The 19,638-nt window shown below is 39.3% G+C and overlaps 1 protein-coding gene across 2 annotated transcripts in view; it reads right to left on the bottom strand.

Moving 5' to 3' along the window:
* Window positions 1-19,638, bottom strand: part of TAOK3 (TAO kinase 3) — a 163,246-nt gene that overhangs the window by 142,872 nt on the left and 736 nt on the right. The window contains exon 1 of one of the 2 annotated variants that reach the window (XM_066370803.1): window positions 10,145-10,293. The exons of the other annotated variant lie outside the window; for it this stretch is intronic. The gene's annotated coding sequence lies outside the window, so the exon portion shown is untranslated. Of the gene's footprint in view, window positions 1-10,144; window positions 10,294-19,638 lie in introns of those variants that run through there. 2 annotated transcript variants of the gene reach the window in all.

Here is a 19,638-nt window from a genome sequence, read left to right as displayed (position 1 = left end):
GGAGCAAGGTTGGCCCCGGGCGCTGAGGATGGCTCCATGGCCCCTGCTTCAGGTGCTAGAATAACTCCGATTGCCCCAGAGCAAAGCACCAGAGGGGCCGAGCATTGCCCCCTGGTGGGCATACTGAATGGATCCTGGATGGGTGTATGTGGGAGTCTGTCTGTCTGCCTCTCCCCCCGCTTCTCACTTCAGAAAAATACATTAAAAAAAAAAAAAAAGAAATGAAGAAGATCTCAGCTTCCATATCCACCCATTTACCAACAAGTCTTGCTAGGAACTGGCAACATCAGGACTAAAACTGATTTTGCAACATCTTCTAACATGCGATTTAAAATTTCACATTTGTAAGTATTCATTATTATTACTTTTAATGAAATAAACACTGTGTAGATTGAAATGTTGCCACAGTGCTTGCTACACTACAGAACAACTCACTAACAAATTTCTATTCTATAGAAAATACAATAATATTAGTTTGGGGCATCTTTTAGAGAGAATAAAACATTTATATATAAAATTCAAACTGAAGATTATAGCCTAATTTCTAAACAAAATACTGTACTTGAGTTCCTACTATTATTAGCACTCAAAATACACAGCTTGAATAAATAGCAGGAAAAAAATGGACTCAATAGGTCTAGCTGGTAATCTGTGTATTACATCATGGAACTATGCTTTGGGGAGGAAAATGCATTTAAAAGCCTAGGCAAAGATATATCCAACACACAGCTAAAGAAAGACATTTATGTAAGATAGAAAGACAGAATTTAATCTTTTTACTTATGGCTTAGGTAATTCAAATTAGTCATTTGTAGTATACTAATAAACATTAGTACTATAAATTCTACATTGAGGCCATTGAATGTAAGTTTCCTCAATATTTCTCCATTCCTCCTTAAAATTTCTCTGTGGCCCTGGCCGGTTGGCTCAGTGGTAGAGCGTCGGCCTGGCGTGCAGAAGTCCCGGGTTCGATTCCCGGCCAGGGCACACAGGAGAAGCGCCCATCTGCTTCTCCACCCCTCCCCCTCTCTTTCCTCTCTGTCTCTCTCTTCCCCTCCCACAGCCGAGGCTCCACTGGAGCAAAGATGGCCTGGGCGCTGGGGATGGCTCCTTGGCCTCTGCCCCAGGCACTAGAGTGGCTCTGGTCACAACAGAGCGACGCCCCGGAGGGGCAGAGCATCGCCCCCTTGTGGGCAGAGGGTGGCCCCTGGTGGGCGTGCCCGGTGGATCCCGGTCAGGCGAATGCGGGAGTCTGTCTGTCTCTCCCGGTTTCCAGCTTCAGAAAAAAATACAAAAAAAAAAAAAAAAATTTCTCTGTGAACTCAAATCACCTTCATCCTTGTCTTCCTTTGTTAGGTAAACCACCTCTCCAATAAATGCAAACATAAATGGCACAACAAATCAATGTTTCTCTCTTTTTCTTTCTCGCCCTTCTTTCTCTCTAAAATCAATTTTTTAAAAAAGTCTAGGTTCTTCCACTGACTTTGGGCAAACATCTAATCTCTGAATACCAGTGTACTCTGCTGTAAAGTGTGTGTGTATTTGTACCTACATAGTAATAGGAGTTACAATTCATTGAGATATTTGTTATATAAAGCACTATTGCAATATCTGGTATCTAGGAAGCACTCGATACCTAGCAACTGTTATTATTTCCGCCCAAGTTTATATGACTGGTCTAAGTCTGAAGCATAACCAGGAGTAAAGAAATTGTATTTTGTAAACTAGTTTGGGTAATTAGAATAAGGGATGATTCAGTGACCGTCCTGTGTGTTTCTCCGGCATCATATGAATCTCCAGAGTATTGCATTAGTAAATAGTTTCATTTTCTGCTTATAAGTTTGTTTTTGTTTTGTATCCTTCTGAAGCTAGAAACGGGGAGAGACAGTCAGACAAACTCCCGCATGCGCCAGACCGGGATCCACCCGGCACGCCCACCAGGGGGCGATGCTCTGCCCCTCCTGGGCATCCCTCTGTTGCGACCAGAGCCACTCTAGCGCCTGGGCAGAGGCCAAGGAGCCATCCCCAGCGCCCGGGCTATCTTTGCTCCAATGGAGCCTGGCTGCGGGAGGGGAAGAGAGAGAGAGAGAGGAAGGAGAGGGGGAGGGGTGGAGAAGCAGATGGGCGCTTCTCCTGTGTGCCGTGGCCGGGAATCAAACCCGGGACTTCTGCATGCCAGGCCGATACTCTACCACTGAGCCAACCGGCCAGGGCTGCTTATAAGTTTTAAGAAAAGACATAGTCCTATTCAGCACTAGTACAAGGTCTGTCACAAGTAGATAATAAGTATTTAAAATAAATAAATGAATAAAGGTTATGGTGTTGCCTGACTGGTGGTGGCGCAGTGGATAGAGTGTGGGCCTGGGATGTTGAGGACCGAGGTTCAAAGCCCTGAGGTCGCCAGCTTGAGTGTGGATTCTTCCAGCTTGAGCGCGGACTCATCTAGCTTGAGTACAATGTTACTGCTTGAGTATGAGAGTATAGACATGACCCCATGGTTGCTGCCTTGAGCCCAAAGGTCGCTTGCTTGAAGCCCAAGGTCGCTAGCTTCAGCAAGGTGTCACCGACTCAGTTGGAGGGCCCCCCCACCCGTCAAGGCACATATGAGAAAGCAATCAACAAACAACTAAGGTACCACGACTACAAGTTGATGTTTCTCATCTCTCTCCCTTCCTGTCTGTCTCTCTCTCTCTCACTAAAAAACAAACAAACAAACAAAAAAAAGGTTCTAGTGTTACTGGCTGCATCTGCAACCAAGCATCAACACAAAATCCAACGCATTCACTAGACATTTCCAAATATTCATACTTTTATTTATATAAAACATTCTGCATTTAAAAAGTTTTCGTTTGGGTGTACTATTTGTTCTTTGGCACGATTACAAAGGAAAGCATGAATAAAAAAGGCAGGGTGTATAAAGCAATGCAGCCACTATGGAAAACAGTACAGAGGTATCTCAAAAAATTAAAAACAGAACTATCATACAATCTAGCAATTCCATTTCTAGGTATATATCCAAAGAAAATGAAATCATTATCTTGAAAAGATATCTGTACCTCCAAGTTCAATGCAGCATTAATAATAATAGCCAAGCCATGGCAACAATCTAAGTGTCCGCCGATGGATAAATGAATAAAGAAAATGTGATATATATATATATATTTAATTATGCAGCCATAAAAGGAAGGAAATCCTGCCATTTGCGACAACATGGATGGACCTTCAGAGCATTATGCTAAGTGAAATAAATCAGACCGAGAAAAACACTGTTTGGTCTTACTTTATGTAGAATCTATAAGACCAGTGCTCTAACCCCTGAACTATGGAGACCTCGTCTTACATGAGAAAACTAAAAAAACCTAACTCATAGGTACAGAGAACAGATTAGTGGTTTTCAGAGGCAGTTAGTGGGCTGAAAGGTAAAAACTCCTAAGATAAATAAGTTCTGGGAATGTAATGCATGGCATGGTGATTATACTTAGCATTACTATATTGTGTATTTGAAAGTGGTTAAGAGAGTAAATCTCAAAATACTCATCACAAGGAAAAAACTTGGTAATAATGTGTGATGATTGATGGTAACTAAACTTAGTGTGGCAATCATTTCACAATATATACATATATCAAATAAATTTGTATACCTTGGATAAATGCAATGTTATATATCAATTATATCTCAATAAAATTGGGGCTTGACCAGGCGGTGGTACAGTGGATAGAGCGTCGGACTGGGATGCGGAGGACCCAGGATCGAGCCTCCAAGGTTGCCAGCTTGAGCGCGGGCTCATCTGGTTTGAGCAAAGCTCACCAGCTTGGACTCAAGGTCGCTGGCTCAAGCAAGGGGTTACTCGGTCTGCTGAAGGCCCGTGGTCAAGGCACATATGAGAAAGCAATCAATGAACAACTAAGGAGTCCCAACAAAAAAACTGATGATTGATGCTTCTCATCTCTCTCCGTTCCTGTCTGTCTGTCCCTGTCTATCCCTCTCTCTGACTCTCTCTCTGTCCCTGTGGGGGGGGGGGTTGGGAGTGAAATAAAGAAGAGGAAATCATAGAAAAAGTTTTCATTTGGGTGGCATCAATACCAAAAAAGACATGTATTATTTTAGAAGATGAGACTGATTGAAAATTAAAGCAACAGACATCCAATTGAATTATCAAGTATTCCTATGTTTAAGCTTCTGAGTATATACTTTGTCTTCCCTAATAGAATTTCTAATAGTTTTTTGAGGGCAGAGAATATGTAATCAATTTCAGTATTATACACAGTAGGAACTTAATTATACTTAAATTACTTAAAGAATTGGATAATTCCTGGTTCTATGAAATTTGATATATTTGATTTAGAGTGATAGTATAGAAAGTTGATAATATCAAACTAAATTTCCCCAAGTGAAGCTGGCTACTTTATTTTAAGAAAGGAAACAAAATCTCGTGTGTGTGTGTGTGTGTGTGTGTGTGTGTGTGTATGAATACCTACATATAATAGATAACACATGTATATACATAATTACTCATTGAGCAAACATGTCAGTCTTAACCAGTTACAAAATTATCTTTATTTGCCTCCTGTTGTTCTGTAAATGAGGTGACAGACTTGACCCAATTTGGAAAAATATTCAGGCCCCTTCAATATTACTAGGATTGTTGATTGCACCTTAGAAAGGTATAATGAAATAGACTGACTTTCTTTTCTTTTGAATCAGTCAGGTACACCTCAGCATTATGCTAGGAACTATGAAAGTTTTCATTGCAAGATATAGTCCTTGTATTCAGAAGGCTTACATCATTAATAAAGATAAAACACTGAGTGATATAAGATACAGTGCACATTTTCATTGACTAATTTGCTAATTTAAAGGTCACTGAAGTTTGCACAAAACAGCAAGAGCGGAAATAGTCAGGAAAAGCTACAGACAGGAAGTAAATTTTACACAGGGTCCAGAAGACAAGGTAAAATCTGAGTAGGCAGGGAGAAGGGAGGAAGGCTTTCTGAGTGAAGTAAACAACAGTACCAAAGGCACAGACTTGAATAAGTACAGTGTGTCTGAGGACTTCAATAGAGCAGAAGAATGGGCCAAAGAACATAAAAAATGAAGCTGGACAGAAGTGTGGGACAGATTAGAAAGAGTGTTGAAAATCAGGCAAAGGAGGTTAGATTTCATGCTATAAACAGGCCTGACCAGGTGGTGGCTCAGTGGATAGAGTGTCGACATGGGATGCTGTGGACAAAATTCCAAAACCCGTCATGGGCTTCAGCACGGGCTCATCTGGCTTGAGCATGGGGTTGCTGGCCTGAGCATGGGATCATAGACATGACCCCAAGGTCATTGGCTTGAGCCCAAGGTCGCTGGCTTGAACAAGAGGTCACTGGCTCAACTGGAGCCCCCTGGTCAAGGCACAAATGAGAAATCAATCAATGAACAACAAGTTGATGCTTATCTCTTTCCCTTCCTGTATGTCTGTCCCTGTCTGTCTTTCTCTTGTGTGCGCACTAAAAATACAAAAAATTAATGTGGAAAATAGGGATCCAGTGAAGGGAGTGCATGCTGAAAGAGGAGCATTTAAAGAAGGTTAATCAGAATGAGTTGGAAAAAGGTAGAAATGAAGGAAAGCAGTTGTGGTACTCCAGGAATGAGGAGATAATGGTCTGCTTAGGACAGGTGCACAGAAATAAAGTGTATTTTAGCAGCAATGTGATGGGCCTTGAGACTGTAAAATTAGGGCGTGCCAGAAACAAGGATGAGACATAGACTGTTCCACAGGTTGCCTACCAGGTAAAGGGGTTTTACCACAGATTAAGAGGACCCAGAAATTTCAAACACTAGACATATATATTCACAAAGCATACATGTTTTGCAAGGACCTATAAGTAGTTTCATTGCTTTGTTTAGTAAACTTAAGGCAGGTGTCCCCAAATTTCACATCTTCTTTGCCTACACAGCCCCATGAAAATCTTCTCATGTAAAAATTAGTTGTTTTTCAGTAAATAAGCCATTTTAACTGACCTATTACAGGACATGAACCCTCACAGACTAAGATAATGAAAAGAGAAAAATATTCTTTTTTTATACTCAAATATATATTCTTCACTGCCTGCTTCCCCAGGAAAAATATACCCCCCCCCAAACCAAACTTTTTTCAGCTCATCTAAGATTTTGAGAGACAATCCTGACTATATTTGGTAGTGATCCAGTCAGATAAAAACAAACTCTTGAGAAAATGAATTTAAGAAATCAGCACTTTGCCAGCTTGCTTTCCTGAGTTATCAAATTTGAGAAAATTCTCAGAAGTGAAGAACAAAGAAAAATGTTACTAAAGCTAAATTTGGCAGATTACGTTTTTTGACTAATAAATATTTCAATCTATAATCGATTGATTCCCTGCTTCCTCTCTCCCTTGAGAATAGGCAGAAAGTAGGTAATGTGTTAAGGGGATTACTCCCATGTTGCATTCTAAATACTTCTATTAATATAACACCAATTCTATTATTTATACATGATTGTGTGTATGGTTTCATATATATATCTTTCCATGGTCATTTTCTGGAAGAGCTGTGAATAAGAACTGAAATGTCTGGCCCTGGCCGGTTGGCTAAGTGGTAGAGCGTCGGCCTGGCGTGCAAAGGGTCCCGGGTTCGATTCCCGGCCAGGGTACACAGGAGAAGCACCCATGTGCTTCTCCACCCCTCCCCCTCTCCTTCCTCTCTGTCTCTCTCTTCCCCTCCCGCAGCGAGGCTCCATTGGAGCAAGGATGGCCCGGGCGCTGGGGATGGCTCCTCGGCCTCTGCCCCAGGCGCTGGAGTGGCTCTGGTCGCAACAGAGGGATGCCCCGGAGGGGCAGAGCATCGCCCCCTGGTGGGCATGCCGGGTGGATTCCGGTCGGGCACATGCGGGAGTCTGTCTGACTGTCTCTCCCCGTTTCCAGCTCGGAAAAATACAAAAAAAAAAAAAAAGAAGAACTGAAATGTCCCAAAATAGCAAGAATAAATATACCATTCACTGAGCTCTTCCTTCACAATGTGTGGCCAAACTCATGCTCTTTATTATATAATCTCATTTATTCCTCACAATAATCTCGTGAGGTAGGTACTGTGATTATGTCCATTTTACAGTTGAAGAAACTGAGGCTGCAGGAGGTAAGGGATTTGTATAAGGTCACTAAGCTAGTGAGCTAATAAGTGGAAGGCATGTCCATCTAATATGCTCTTGTTAATCATTAGATTATACTGCCAACCTCAAACACATGTGACCAAAATGAAAAGTAAGAGATATAAGGGACCTGGACATGCTACTCACAGTGTAAGGGGTAGCATCAATTCTAATAACTGCATCAGTGATACAAATGGGTAGACTCCCTGACTCACTTCTAACCTTTCCTTTTAATACAGAAAACACTGCTGTATTCCTGAAGAATGGGACACAGTGATGAAATGAGAATTAACTGTCTCCTCTTTTAGTAGGACACTCACATTACATTACAATTTGATGGCATTGACAGGATCTCAATTTGGTCACATTTTAAAAAAATGCTCCCACTTAGATCAGCCAGGTCAAAACTAACTAGGCTGGCTAGTGACATCAAAATGTTTAAAAAAGTAATTTTCTTAGTAGAATAGTCCATGATCTGAACAACCTATGTAACTCCTTCCAGCGACCCTGAAACAGAAACTAACCTCTCAGTAAAAAAATACATTCATAAGACACTTCTAAAAATAACTCTCCACTGTAATTCCCTCCTTATGCATCTGGACAGAGATGTCATATTTCTCCCACAGAGCTTCCTTTTATGTTGCAGCAGTCATAATCTCAATTTCAAACTGAACCAGAACAATTGAGAATTACAAACTCCTTTGTAAGATACGATTGTTAAAAATTAGTATTTTATACAAATTGTTTAAATATGATGGGACACTTTATATATATTTTAACTCTGCAATATTTTAACTAGAAAATGAAGCGATTATAGTTTAAGATTTTGTATCCCCTCACCCCTCTTTGTTCTGCTAACACATGGTCTTCCAAAAAAGGATCAGTGTGATCTTTGCAGACTACAGATAAAGAATATGACCATGAGGGAAGAGAAATAGAGAATATGACCATGGGAAAATAAAGAATAAAACAGTAAGCGCATGTCAAATTATTCAGAAGTTTAAAATTTGTCATCTGTATATGAAACCAGCAAACAGTTGGTTATATAATTGGTTCAGTTATAACAGGTTAAATAAACATCCTATTAAATAAATTAATAGGACGCAGTTGGTAACTTCCACTTTTTCCTCCAACTAGTGGTATTTTGGCAGGCAGCAATATAATCTGCAATAATCTGTCACTGCTCTGAAGCCCCACCCACATCCTCTGCCCCGGCCCCATTCAAACTATGACTGGGATACATCTGGAGTGCTAATATAACATTCAGACAATCATAAAAGTCCTCTCTATTTATAAAAACTAAGATCTGTATAATTGGTATTTTTAACGTTCATCAATTTGAAGGGAAAAAAACATCCTATGTGATACCACATTTTAAAGATTATTTGAATGCTTTCATTTCATTTTTATATATTAGAAAGAATTGAGCACCCAAATCAATAGTATTCACTGCAATACTTCCTGAATGAAAATGCATCCTAAGTACCTGTAAAAACTTTAATTTACACATCTAACGTGTAATGAAGTAGGAATCTGAAAGTCAGTGTTACACACATTTCATTTAAACCTTGTTCTAAGAGCCTAGTGAAGTTGGTAAAGAAACTATTAAGGTAGATTTCCTGGTTTAAAAAATATTTTTGCATTAACTGTTTCGTACTAACTTCTTAATATACAAACTATGAGATACTAAATTAAAAATGATCTACTTTCCTACTTCATCTAATTCCATTTCATAGAGTAGTCCCATAAATTATTACATTATTGCTAAGACATTTTATTTTTTTATATTTAGTAAGTAACATCTTATGTATTTAAACAAAAAAAATTACAAAACAAAGTAAATGTGATAAAATCTTCTGACTTTTCTGTCTCTAAATTTGGTATTACATTCAAGAAATTACTCTGGTGTCTCTCCTATTTTCCCATCTGTAAAAGAAGAAAAATAGGAAGTGTCTTTGTTATTTTTAAAAATCTCTAGGATGAACAGTATGCCATTTTGAGTAGCTTAAGTTTAAAATATTGTTTTACAGTAATAATATAATAATTAGAATAAACTGCATCTATTTAATAAACAGTGTGTAGCATATTTAAATTGTAAAAGACTCTTCTGACAAGATTTCGATATTTTATTTGCAGCTCGGTATTTGCCTTATTTATCCAGCAGGAAGGGGAAAAATTTTTTTTTTTGAAAAAGATTTCCACTATTATTTATTTGTAGAATATCAAACTACACATTAAAATAAATAGAGCATATGAATCCAGTGACTTGAGGTTGATTACTCTCAGCTGGACTTTGAGCTAAGGCCATAGTCACATGAAATTCTACAAAGAGCTTATTAACAATATTTAGACATAAACCATATTCATAATAAAATGCTGAATATAAAACAAAACACTAAGCTTATAGCAGCAGATCTTCTCAAAAGCACGTCCTAGATTTCCAGTCCAACACACTAACAGACTTTAAAAAATTCTTTATTTAGCTACAGCAATAATAAGATTGCCCCCGAGGTGGCTTTGTTTTACAAGCTGCCCCTCGATCTCTTAGGAAAGATAAAACTGAACTTGAGTTGTAAGAACAACACCACGCTATCAGCACCTTCATCCCGAGAAAGGAAGTTATTACAGACAGTTTTATAAATGAGGCTTGAAGAGAGTACTTCCTGGTCAGACAGTTAACGGCAACAGCATTTTCTACAGCTTTATATTTCAACATTTTGAAAACAACTTTCTAAAAACTTTTCCTGAATCTTCACCAGTTCCTACCAAAGAGGGTAACTAGCTCAAGCTAAACAAATAAGTAAAAATCTACGAAATTCTACCAACGTCTACCAGTATGGAATGAGGTAAGTACCAGAACTGATTATTATAATTGATAATAATATCAACTTAGGTTTTAATTTCTGCACCTCCATTTGTCCCCCACCCTGTGTACCAGAATGAGGTTTCCCGGGACACATTAGAAAAGAAAGAAATTAAAGGAAGACAACTCACCAATTCCTTGATAATGAAGAAAATGCAAATAATTCACATTTTTTCAGATTTAAAGTTAATTATTTTTTAAACTTATACACATATATAAAATCAAGAAACTTGTACAATCCTAATAAGGAACTGCAGATAAAAACAGCGTGACCTGGGCACTGCACATTACTATCGGTATTGAGAGCTTAAGTTATTTCCTGTTACAACTCCCATTGGTTCCCACAGGTACAAGTGCCTATGGGTGTTGCCAATTCACCCCTCCTTTTTTAAATGAACCACTAAAGGAGATTACAGGTTGGCACAATCAATGCTAAGAACTATTAGGGCAGAACTATCTTGGGCTAATAATACCAAGAGCCTCCCAAACTAGGCTGATTGTGAATTAATAATTACCTAATTCAAAAGGGCTGGGGAAAATTTATTTCGACAGACTCATTATTTTTCTAAGATGCACTGTTACTAAGAATGTATGTGACTTCACTCAGCAAATATGTATTAACTGCTTTCTCTGTGCAAAGCACTGTTCTAGGCACTAGGAACACAGTAATGAACAAAACAAAATCCCTGTGGTCATTCATACCCTATTTAGCAGACTTTCGATGATTTCATAGTCGTATAATGAGAAAACTTGCATAAAGGCAGAGACTAAAAAACTTTGTATGGAGATTTGGAAAGTCCATGTAGTACTAAATAGCACTGTAGTTCAGGCTACCACCTTAAACCTAAAAGAACTTTTCCAGACCCCAGTACAAAAAAGTAGGAGTCTTTTTGTTTTTACCGTTTCAAAAAGGCCCTGTTGGAAGCACTGGTATATGTTTCAGTAGGGAAGAGGAAAATCTTCTCACCATGAGTCACCAATGATTAAGTTCTTTTAATTCAGGCTTAAAACACATTTCAAACTCAATTACTTGTTCTTGCAGAACACTGATAACCCTAAATTAACATCAGAAGCTTGATTTGACCAATTAATAGTGTTCATATCAGCATCTAACAAAAACAAGTCAAGTACTTTGAATGGGATAATGTCCTTCTACTAAATTTTATTGTAATTTTGGTCTTACTGTCTTTAATGCCTAAGGGTCAAGTCAGCAAGCTTCCATTAGATTTTGTCACAATGAACAGTTTTCTTAGATTTTAGCCAGAGTGAGACACTCTGAAAATATAGTGTGGTGGTAGGAATGGATTTTATTTGCAGTCAATAAAACAAATATATAGTAAATTCAAGAATGGTCAAAAAAAAAAAAAGAAAAAAGTAAAACCCAGAGAGTAAAATGTACAGATAAACTCTGCTCTTCCAATTCTTCTATATTTTACCTTCTTAGGGTTTTACTTCCTTATGCTTAAAATAAAAACTTTTTAGCCAATACATTGGAGAAAGTCCAAAAGTCAAGTGTATCTATAATCAACAAATACTTATTGAGCACTTGCTACATGTTAGACATTGTTCTATGAATTGGGGATACAGCAATGAATAAACACAGATCTCTGCTTCCACAGACTCTAAATTCTAACATAGGGATATAAGCCAAACAAGTAAACAAAATACAAAGTATTTGTTATGTTGGAAGGTAGTAAGAACTATGGAAAAGAATACAATATGAAAGGTTAGGGATAACAATAAGTTTATTTGTTCACGGTTACAAATTGCTTATATAACAAAGAAATTTTGTTTTGAAGACCAGTTTTAGAGCTTTCCCAGCCTCCACCTCTAACTCAAGAGAACAATCACTTTCTGTTGCAAATGACAGAGAATTTTATTTCATTTGTTGCTAATACCTAGCAAAAGGAAAACAAACTTCCAAAGATCTGAAATTAAAACCCATTTCTTACTGACAAAACCATTACTCAAGGAAACAAAACTAATACCAAACACTCAGAGTCAAAGGTCACTGTAGGAACCATTATCACACTGAATAGAACATACAAATTTCCACATATTTGCTACCACTGCCATTGGATTTAGCAACTGTGAGGTTCAGAAGTGAATTCTTCACATTGGAATGATCCCTGGCCTGACCTGTGGTGGCTCAGTGGATAAAGCATCGACCTGGAACACTGAGGTTGCCAGTTTGAAACCCCAGGCTTGCCTGGTCAAGACATATTGGATTTGATGCTTCCTGCTCCTCCTCCCACCCCAAATGAATAAATAAAAATAAATCTTAAAAAGAAAAAAGATCAGCCTGACCACGCGGTGGCACAGTGGATAGAGCTTGGACTGGGATACAGAGGACCCAGGTTCGAGACCCCCAAGGTCGCCAGCATGTGTGCGGGTTCATCTGGTTTGAGTAAGAGTTCACCAGCTTAGACCCAAGGGGTTACTTGGTCTGCTGTAGCCCCACGGTCAAGGCACATATGAGAAAGCAATCAATGAACAACTAAAGTGTTGCAACAAAAAACTAATGATTGATGCTTCTCATCTCTCTCCATTCCTGTCTGTCTGTCCCTATCTATCCCTCTCTCTGTCTCTGTAAAAAAAAAAAAAAAAAAAAGGAAAAAAAAGAAAAAAGATCACTGTTATCTGCACTAGCAGCAATAAATATATTAAAATACTATCTTTGAACCTAAAATGAGTATTTAAATGTAATACAATTCAACAAATATTTACTGAGCAGATACTAGTTATAAGACAGTTGGTTAGATGTATTAGACACTGTCCTTTTAAAACCAATACGATGGACATCTTGGAAGGATAAGACAAGTACAAACCCTATACTAGAACCCTAGAGAGAATATTAGTGTAATAAGAAAGTGAACAAAGCAAGTACATAGGGAATTCAAAGGAGCGAGTGGGAAGGAGGATGATTGGAGAAGGCCTCTTGAAAGAGGACACTGGAGGTAGGTCTATAAAATGAGGGACAGAAGGCATTCTAGGGGGAAAACAGCAGGAACAAAAACCTGAAGGTGGCAAGTAAGTAAATGCTCGGCCAGTAAGCAGCCCAGTAGGCCAGTCCGATTGGGGCATAGGAAATTATATATATAGGGGCAATAGGAACCTAAAAACAGGTTGATAAATCTGTACTGAACTCAGTAGGCCATGGGGAATTATTAAAGGATTTGAACATGAGAGTGACAAATTCAGAGTTTGACTTTAGAGAGAATAAGAGAGCAACTGTAAATGCAGGAAAGAGGAAAACGAAAAGGAGGCTGAAACCTGGTCACAGCACTTCTTCCCTCGCACCTTATCAAGGCTCTCATTAGCTCCTTCCTGAACCTTTGAGAGTTATAAACTAGAAAGTATACCGAGTTAAAACCTGGATCTAGGTCACAGCAGTCAATGCCACTGTCTGTATGACTTTGGGAAGTCACTTACCCTTAGTGTCTCAATGTGTGAATCTATTAGTTATTCTTTGTTGGTGTCGGGAGCCATGAATTTCAGCAAATAATTAGATACTGGGAGTAGAACAAAAACAGCAACAAAAAATTGTTTCACGTGATTAAAATAAAAAGCAGCTACCATTTATTAAATACTTCTTGTGTGTTTGTCACTGTGCTTGGCACTTTACATAAATTGCTTCATTTGTTCCTTAGAAGAATCCCATGAGGTATGTATTAATGAGAACTTTAAGACTTAAGTAACTTGCCCAGTGCCAGCCAGCTGGCATAATAACAAAGCCACGATAGGTACCTAGGTATCTGAGGCTAAGGCCCTTTCTCCTTCCAATATAGCATTGTTCCTTTTCTTTTTTTTTTTTAAGTGAGAGGAGGAAGATAGAGACTGACTGCAGCATGCACCCTGACTGACTGAGATCCACCGGGCAAGCCCCTGCTGGGGCCGATGCTCAATCAACTCAGCTATCCTCAGTGCCTAGGCCGATGTTCGAACCAATCAAGCCACTGGCTGCAAGAGGGGAAGAGAGAGAGAAGGTGGGGGGGGGGGTAGGTGGTGGGAGGAGAGAAGTAGATGGTCCCATCTCATGTGTGCCCTAACCAGGGATCATAACTCGGGATATCCGCAGGCCAGGCTGATGCTCTATCCACTGAGCCAACTGCGCAGGGCACATTCTGTTTCTTAATATGGTAGATAAATAAGGTTGTTTGTTCTTGTGTTCCAAAAAAAATCACTGCCTCTTTTACCACCCTTTTGATATACAAAAAGGTCTCAATGAGGATAAGAAACAAAATATGGACATAAATATAATCTACTTATTTGTTGAGGATTAATTTATTCACTCATTCATTTCATATTTACTGAGCATCCTTCATACTTTGTGCCTGGTACTATAGTTGGCACGGCGGATGCAAAGGTAAGTTGGACCCATATCTGCCCTCAAAGTGTTTACAGTCTAGTAAAAGGTAAAACACTTGTAAACAAGGAACTGGTATACAATGACATAAGAGAATCGTTTTGCACAAAAGGCAATGGAAGAATAAAGGTAACTAAAGCAAAATATTGTAATTTTGTATTTCAGCTATTACATCTTGACTTATGTCATTTGAAAATTATACTTATGTGGTTTTTGGAAATATTTGTGTATTTATACACACAGCCTTCAAAAAATAAAGGCTAATGTCCATAGCAGATGTAAAATTAGCCATGAACTATGATTCTGGTTTTGTGTGTTGACTGTCAAGACTAATTAGGTGATTAGTTTATTTAAGAAAAGCATTCTGCCTTGATTAGTGTCATCTATTGTAATGGGTAAATAAATGTATTTGAATTGTCATAGTCTTGATTGCTATCGATATAAGCTAGTGTCATTATACAGAAAGTGAAACATACTCCATAAAAATAAATATACACCATGTGAGTCCTGGTTTGATTTGGGAATAAAAAGTTATCCCATTGTCCATCAAAAATAGTGGAAGAGCCTGACCGGGTGGTGGCGCAGTGGATAGAGTGCCGGATTGGGATGCAGAAGACCCAGGTTCGAGACCCCGAGGTCACCAGCTTGAGCGCTGGTTCATCTGGTTTGAGCAAAAGCTCACCAGCTTGAGCCCAAGGTCACTGGCTTGAGCAAGGGGTTACTCGGTCTGCTGAAGGCCCCCGGTCAAGGCACATATGAGAAAATCAATGAACAACTAAGGTGTCGCAATGCGCAACGAAAAACTAATGATTGATGCTTCTCATCTCTCCGTTCCTGTCTGTCTTTCCCTCTCTATCCCTCTCTCTGACTCTCTCTCTCTCTGTCCCTGTAAAAAAAAATAGTGGAAGAAAGTAAAACTAAACTCTTTCAATGAATACTTTGATAACTGACTAATTAAATAGTAAGCATAACAAAACATACAAGGTGGGGTTGATTTTGCTACCCACCATTTCACTGAGGCCAGAGGTGAAGTGAAAGAGCCTGAAACACTAGACTCTAGCTTGCAAATTCCATGTTGTGAGCTAAACACACACGGGCCACATCTCTTTGTTTAATGGGAGTAGGCTTTGCTAGGTATAAAATGTTCATTCCAAGGCACTTCTTTTTCTCACTCACTCTGGGGATGAAAAATGTGTATTTGGGAGATAGCTGGTAATGGTTAGGAGACTGTTGCATGTTAAATCAAGAAACTGACCCTTCAGTCTTTGTGTTGTAATGCAGAAAGAACTTAGAAAGACTTGAAATATATTTCAAGTCTCAAGTCAGACAAATCTTAAGTCAGAAAAAAATAATTATGTTGACTTATAAAGTACTTAAGTTTAACAACATACAGGGGTGGGCAACAGGTTTACAGTTGTAATATAAATAATACAATAATTAATAAATAATACAAAAATAGACTGTATTTAGGATACTTACATCTGTAAACCTACTTTTGTCCACCTCTGTATAGCTGGAATGATAAAATTCATCAACTTAATTTCTACTGGTTATCATAAAAATTCTAAACAGTTGTTTCTCATTTGAGGCCCACAGTTTAGAAACAAGTTAGATCACATTTTGGCCTATAAATAAACATATCTAATCTATAATTATAGTTAGATGGGTGGTATTACTTATTATTTTTTTTACTAAGCTAAGTTTAAGAAACAGTAACAACATTTTAATATACTCTCATAAATAACAAAGCAACCAATTAAATGGCTAAATATAAGGCTAAATAATTACAAACTAAACACCCTATGGTGAAATGCAATTAATTTCACAATTCCCACAACTCAAAACTACTAAATCAAAACTATTCTCTGGTTGACAAGAATCTCTCATTGAAGAATAAAAAGAAATCTGAAAATATTTTTCTCTTGGGGGAGTCAAACAACACTTTCAGGTGGAAACTTTCTTTCCATCTGTTTGTTTTCTTTCTTGGGGGAAAGGAAGAAACAAAGAGTGGAGAAAAAGATTATAAAGGAAAGAGGTTTTTTAACAAAGACTCCAAAATAAAAGTACCAATAGTTGGTTTTCATTCATTCTCCTATACTACTGAAACCAACACATTTGAACACTGGCAAGCAATGAGAACTTTCATTCAAGGTGGCTTAAACATTAAAATGAGATATTAAAGTCGACTCTGAGATTACAATAGTTTGACTGTATAGGACTGAAGTAGTAAAGAAAGTGTGAAATGGGTTATTATATTTACTGGGCAGCACTTGCATCCTGCTAAACTAACAGTTTAAGAACTACAAACCAAAAAGAACTTGCATTCTGTGATTGCTGTAACTATTGATGTGGAATGTACAGCTCCTTCTTAATCTCTGCTTTTGATTACATTTTTTTAATGGAAAAGAAACAGTGTAAATGAGCATAGGTATAATGACTTCACATATTTATAGTTCTTCTAGTATTTTATTTTGTGAAACAAATGAAAGTAAATTCCCATAGAATTCTTACCCTTCTCTCCTCCAGGAATAAACAGTTATTATAGGTCCCACCCATCACTAAAAATTCTATTACAATGAATCTCTCTTTAATATCTCCGGATCAATATCATAACGTAATGTGGTTGAAATGACTGCTTTAGTAATCATTCAAGGGAGTATAAGAACCCTTTCTTTTCTTATAAGGATGTAAATTTCCTGTTTTATCTTAAGGAACTACCATTTGTACGAGTCAAAAATGAGCTAATAAGTGTGATGAAAGAGCTTATCTGCTCAAACAGTTCTGTTACTTTGTAGAATTACTGGTACTGAGACTCCCAATCCTTCCACAGACCATTTCACATGTTACATGCGCTGCATAGTGAATATATGTCTTATTCTTACTTGAATTCTACCCAGGGTCCTGGAAAAATAAATTTAATGTAAAAAAATTACATTTAATACATGTTAAATATAGTTTTCTCATATTTAAAATTTGTGTTTGCTTTTTTTAAAATTTTTTTATTTTACAGACAGAGAGATTCAGAGCGAGGGATAGACAGGAACGGAGAGATGAGAAGCATCAATCATAAGTTTTTCATGTTGCGCGTTGGGACACCTTAGTTGTTCATTGATTGCTTTCTCATATGTGCCTTGACCGCGGGCCTTCAGCAGACAGAGTAACCCCTTGCTCGAGCCAGTGACCTTGGGTCCAAGCTGGTGAGCTTTTGCTCAAAACAGATGAGCCTGTGCTCAAGCTGACAACCTCGGGGTCTCGAACTTGGGTCCTCCGCATCCCAGCCCGATGCTCTATTCACTGCGCCACCGCCTAGTCAGGCATGTTTGATGTTTTTGTTTCTCTTATCTGCATGACTTCTAGTTCTAAGATGAGGACTTCCGATTGGTGGATTTTTTATAACCACATGAAGTTCCATACTTTCTGAAGCCAGATAAGAAGTGGTCTGGCCTTGGCTGTGTGGCTCAGTGGTAGAGCATCACCTGGTGTGTGGATGTCTTGAGTTTGATTCCCTGTCAGGACACACAGGAGAAGCGCCTGCTTCTCCATCACTCCTCTTGCTTCTCTCTTTCTCTCTCTCCTCCTGCAACTGTGGCTCAATTGGAAGAGTTGGCCCCCCGCGCTTAGGATGGCTCCATGGCCTCCGCCTCAGGCCCTAAAAAATGGCTTCAGTTGCAACGGACCAAGTGCCCTAGATGGGCAGAGCATCGCCCCCTAGTGGGCTCGCCGGGTGGATCCCAGTTGGGGAGCATGCTGGAGCTGTCTCTGCTTTCCCTCCTCTCACTAAATTAAAAAAATAAAAAAATAAAAAATAAAGAAGTGACCTATATAAAATAAAATCCCCAAACGCACATGTCATCTAATACCACCCTGCTAAAGATAACTTCTGAAAGTTGGGTCTTGGATTTAAATAAGAAAGCCTTCCACATTAAGTCGCTGGGAAAGAACACAGTCCTTTTTTCTTTTAGTTGAAGCTGCCCCCTACTAACCATGGACAAAGGTCTCTAATAAAACATATTCTAAACCCGAAACAAAGATATCTAAATAACTGAATGATCTAGTAATCACATTCACCATCATTTGCTAACTCTGTTTCTGTAAAAAATAAACAAGTTGCAAAGAGAGAGGTGAAGAGAAGCAACACACAGAGAAAAACAGGTGAAAAACTCACCTGCAAAACTGCTGGGTACAACTGTAACAAAGCATGTGCATTCAGGAGACCCTTTGAAAGTTAGTACGGGCAGTATTAACACATCCTAAGTACTCTGAACCACCAGCCTGGTCATGAGTTTAGTTTTCACACGCCTCTAAGTAGTCTGCCCCTAGTCGTCCCGCCCCCCACCCCTGCATTGCTTTCCTCTATTTGTTTTAGCATTTTAATAGATACACATTTGCCTCCCAGCAGGGCATAGTGTCAGGTTTAAATAGGCTTATCTCTCTCCTAGACTTGCCCTGGAATTATGCCTAGAGCTCTGTCCTGGTCACTTTTAGGATGAGAAATCTCATTGGAAAGGGCTGTTTGTTAAGTGTAGCAACTCCAAGAGCTCTTTCCAAAATTTAGTTTGACCTTCCTACTACCTGCAACACGTCAAAGTTACACAGTCAAACTTAGTAGACATTCCTTTGTCTCTGCATTTGTAGACATTGATACCGTTGGGCTGCCAAACCTGAAAAAGTTTCTTAGGTCCTTGTTGAATCTAAGATGAAAAAAAAAAAAAAGTCTACCAAAATAAACATCCGAATCAATCCCCAGCAGGGGTCTCCAAAAGGATCCTTTGCCTTTCAACTTGTTTGGGATGGGTGGACGAAGTCCCCTCCCACTTTTCACGTCCCGACTAAGCTGTGAAGGCCAGGAAGCCCCCTCACTTTCAAGGTATCCACGCCAAACTCGAAGAAACGGATGGGAAGGGCCAGAGAGCAGGTCCCTCTCGGTGTTTCAAGACACCGGTGCCCCGGCCAGCCACTCCAGCCCGTGCGCTCTACACAGACGTTTCATTACATAATCCCTGTTCCACCGAGTCACCCACGGAGTCACGGGGGCCCCGGCTGTCCCACGCCTTGCGCGCTACCCTCAGGGAGCTCGGCTGACTGCAGACCCCGCGGCTGGCACTGTCCCCTCTCCTCTGCGCAGCCGGCTGCTCCGGTCGCCCCGCGCAGCAACCCGGACCCAGGCACTCCGGCCTCGCCCCTGCACGGCCCGGGCGAGCTCAGAGCCCCTCTCGGTCCCCCACCCCGAGACCAGCTGGCCCAGTCCCTCTCGGGGAC

Source organism: Saccopteryx leptura, chromosome 2, assembly GCF_036850995.1.
Source record: "Saccopteryx leptura isolate mSacLep1 chromosome 2, mSacLep1_pri_phased_curated, whole genome shotgun sequence".
NCBI classification, from domain to species: domain Eukaryota; kingdom Metazoa; phylum Chordata; class Mammalia; order Chiroptera; family Emballonuridae; genus Saccopteryx; species Saccopteryx leptura.
The sequence above is the reverse complement of the archived record's forward strand: the minus strand, read 5'-3'. Positions and strand labels throughout refer to the sequence as shown.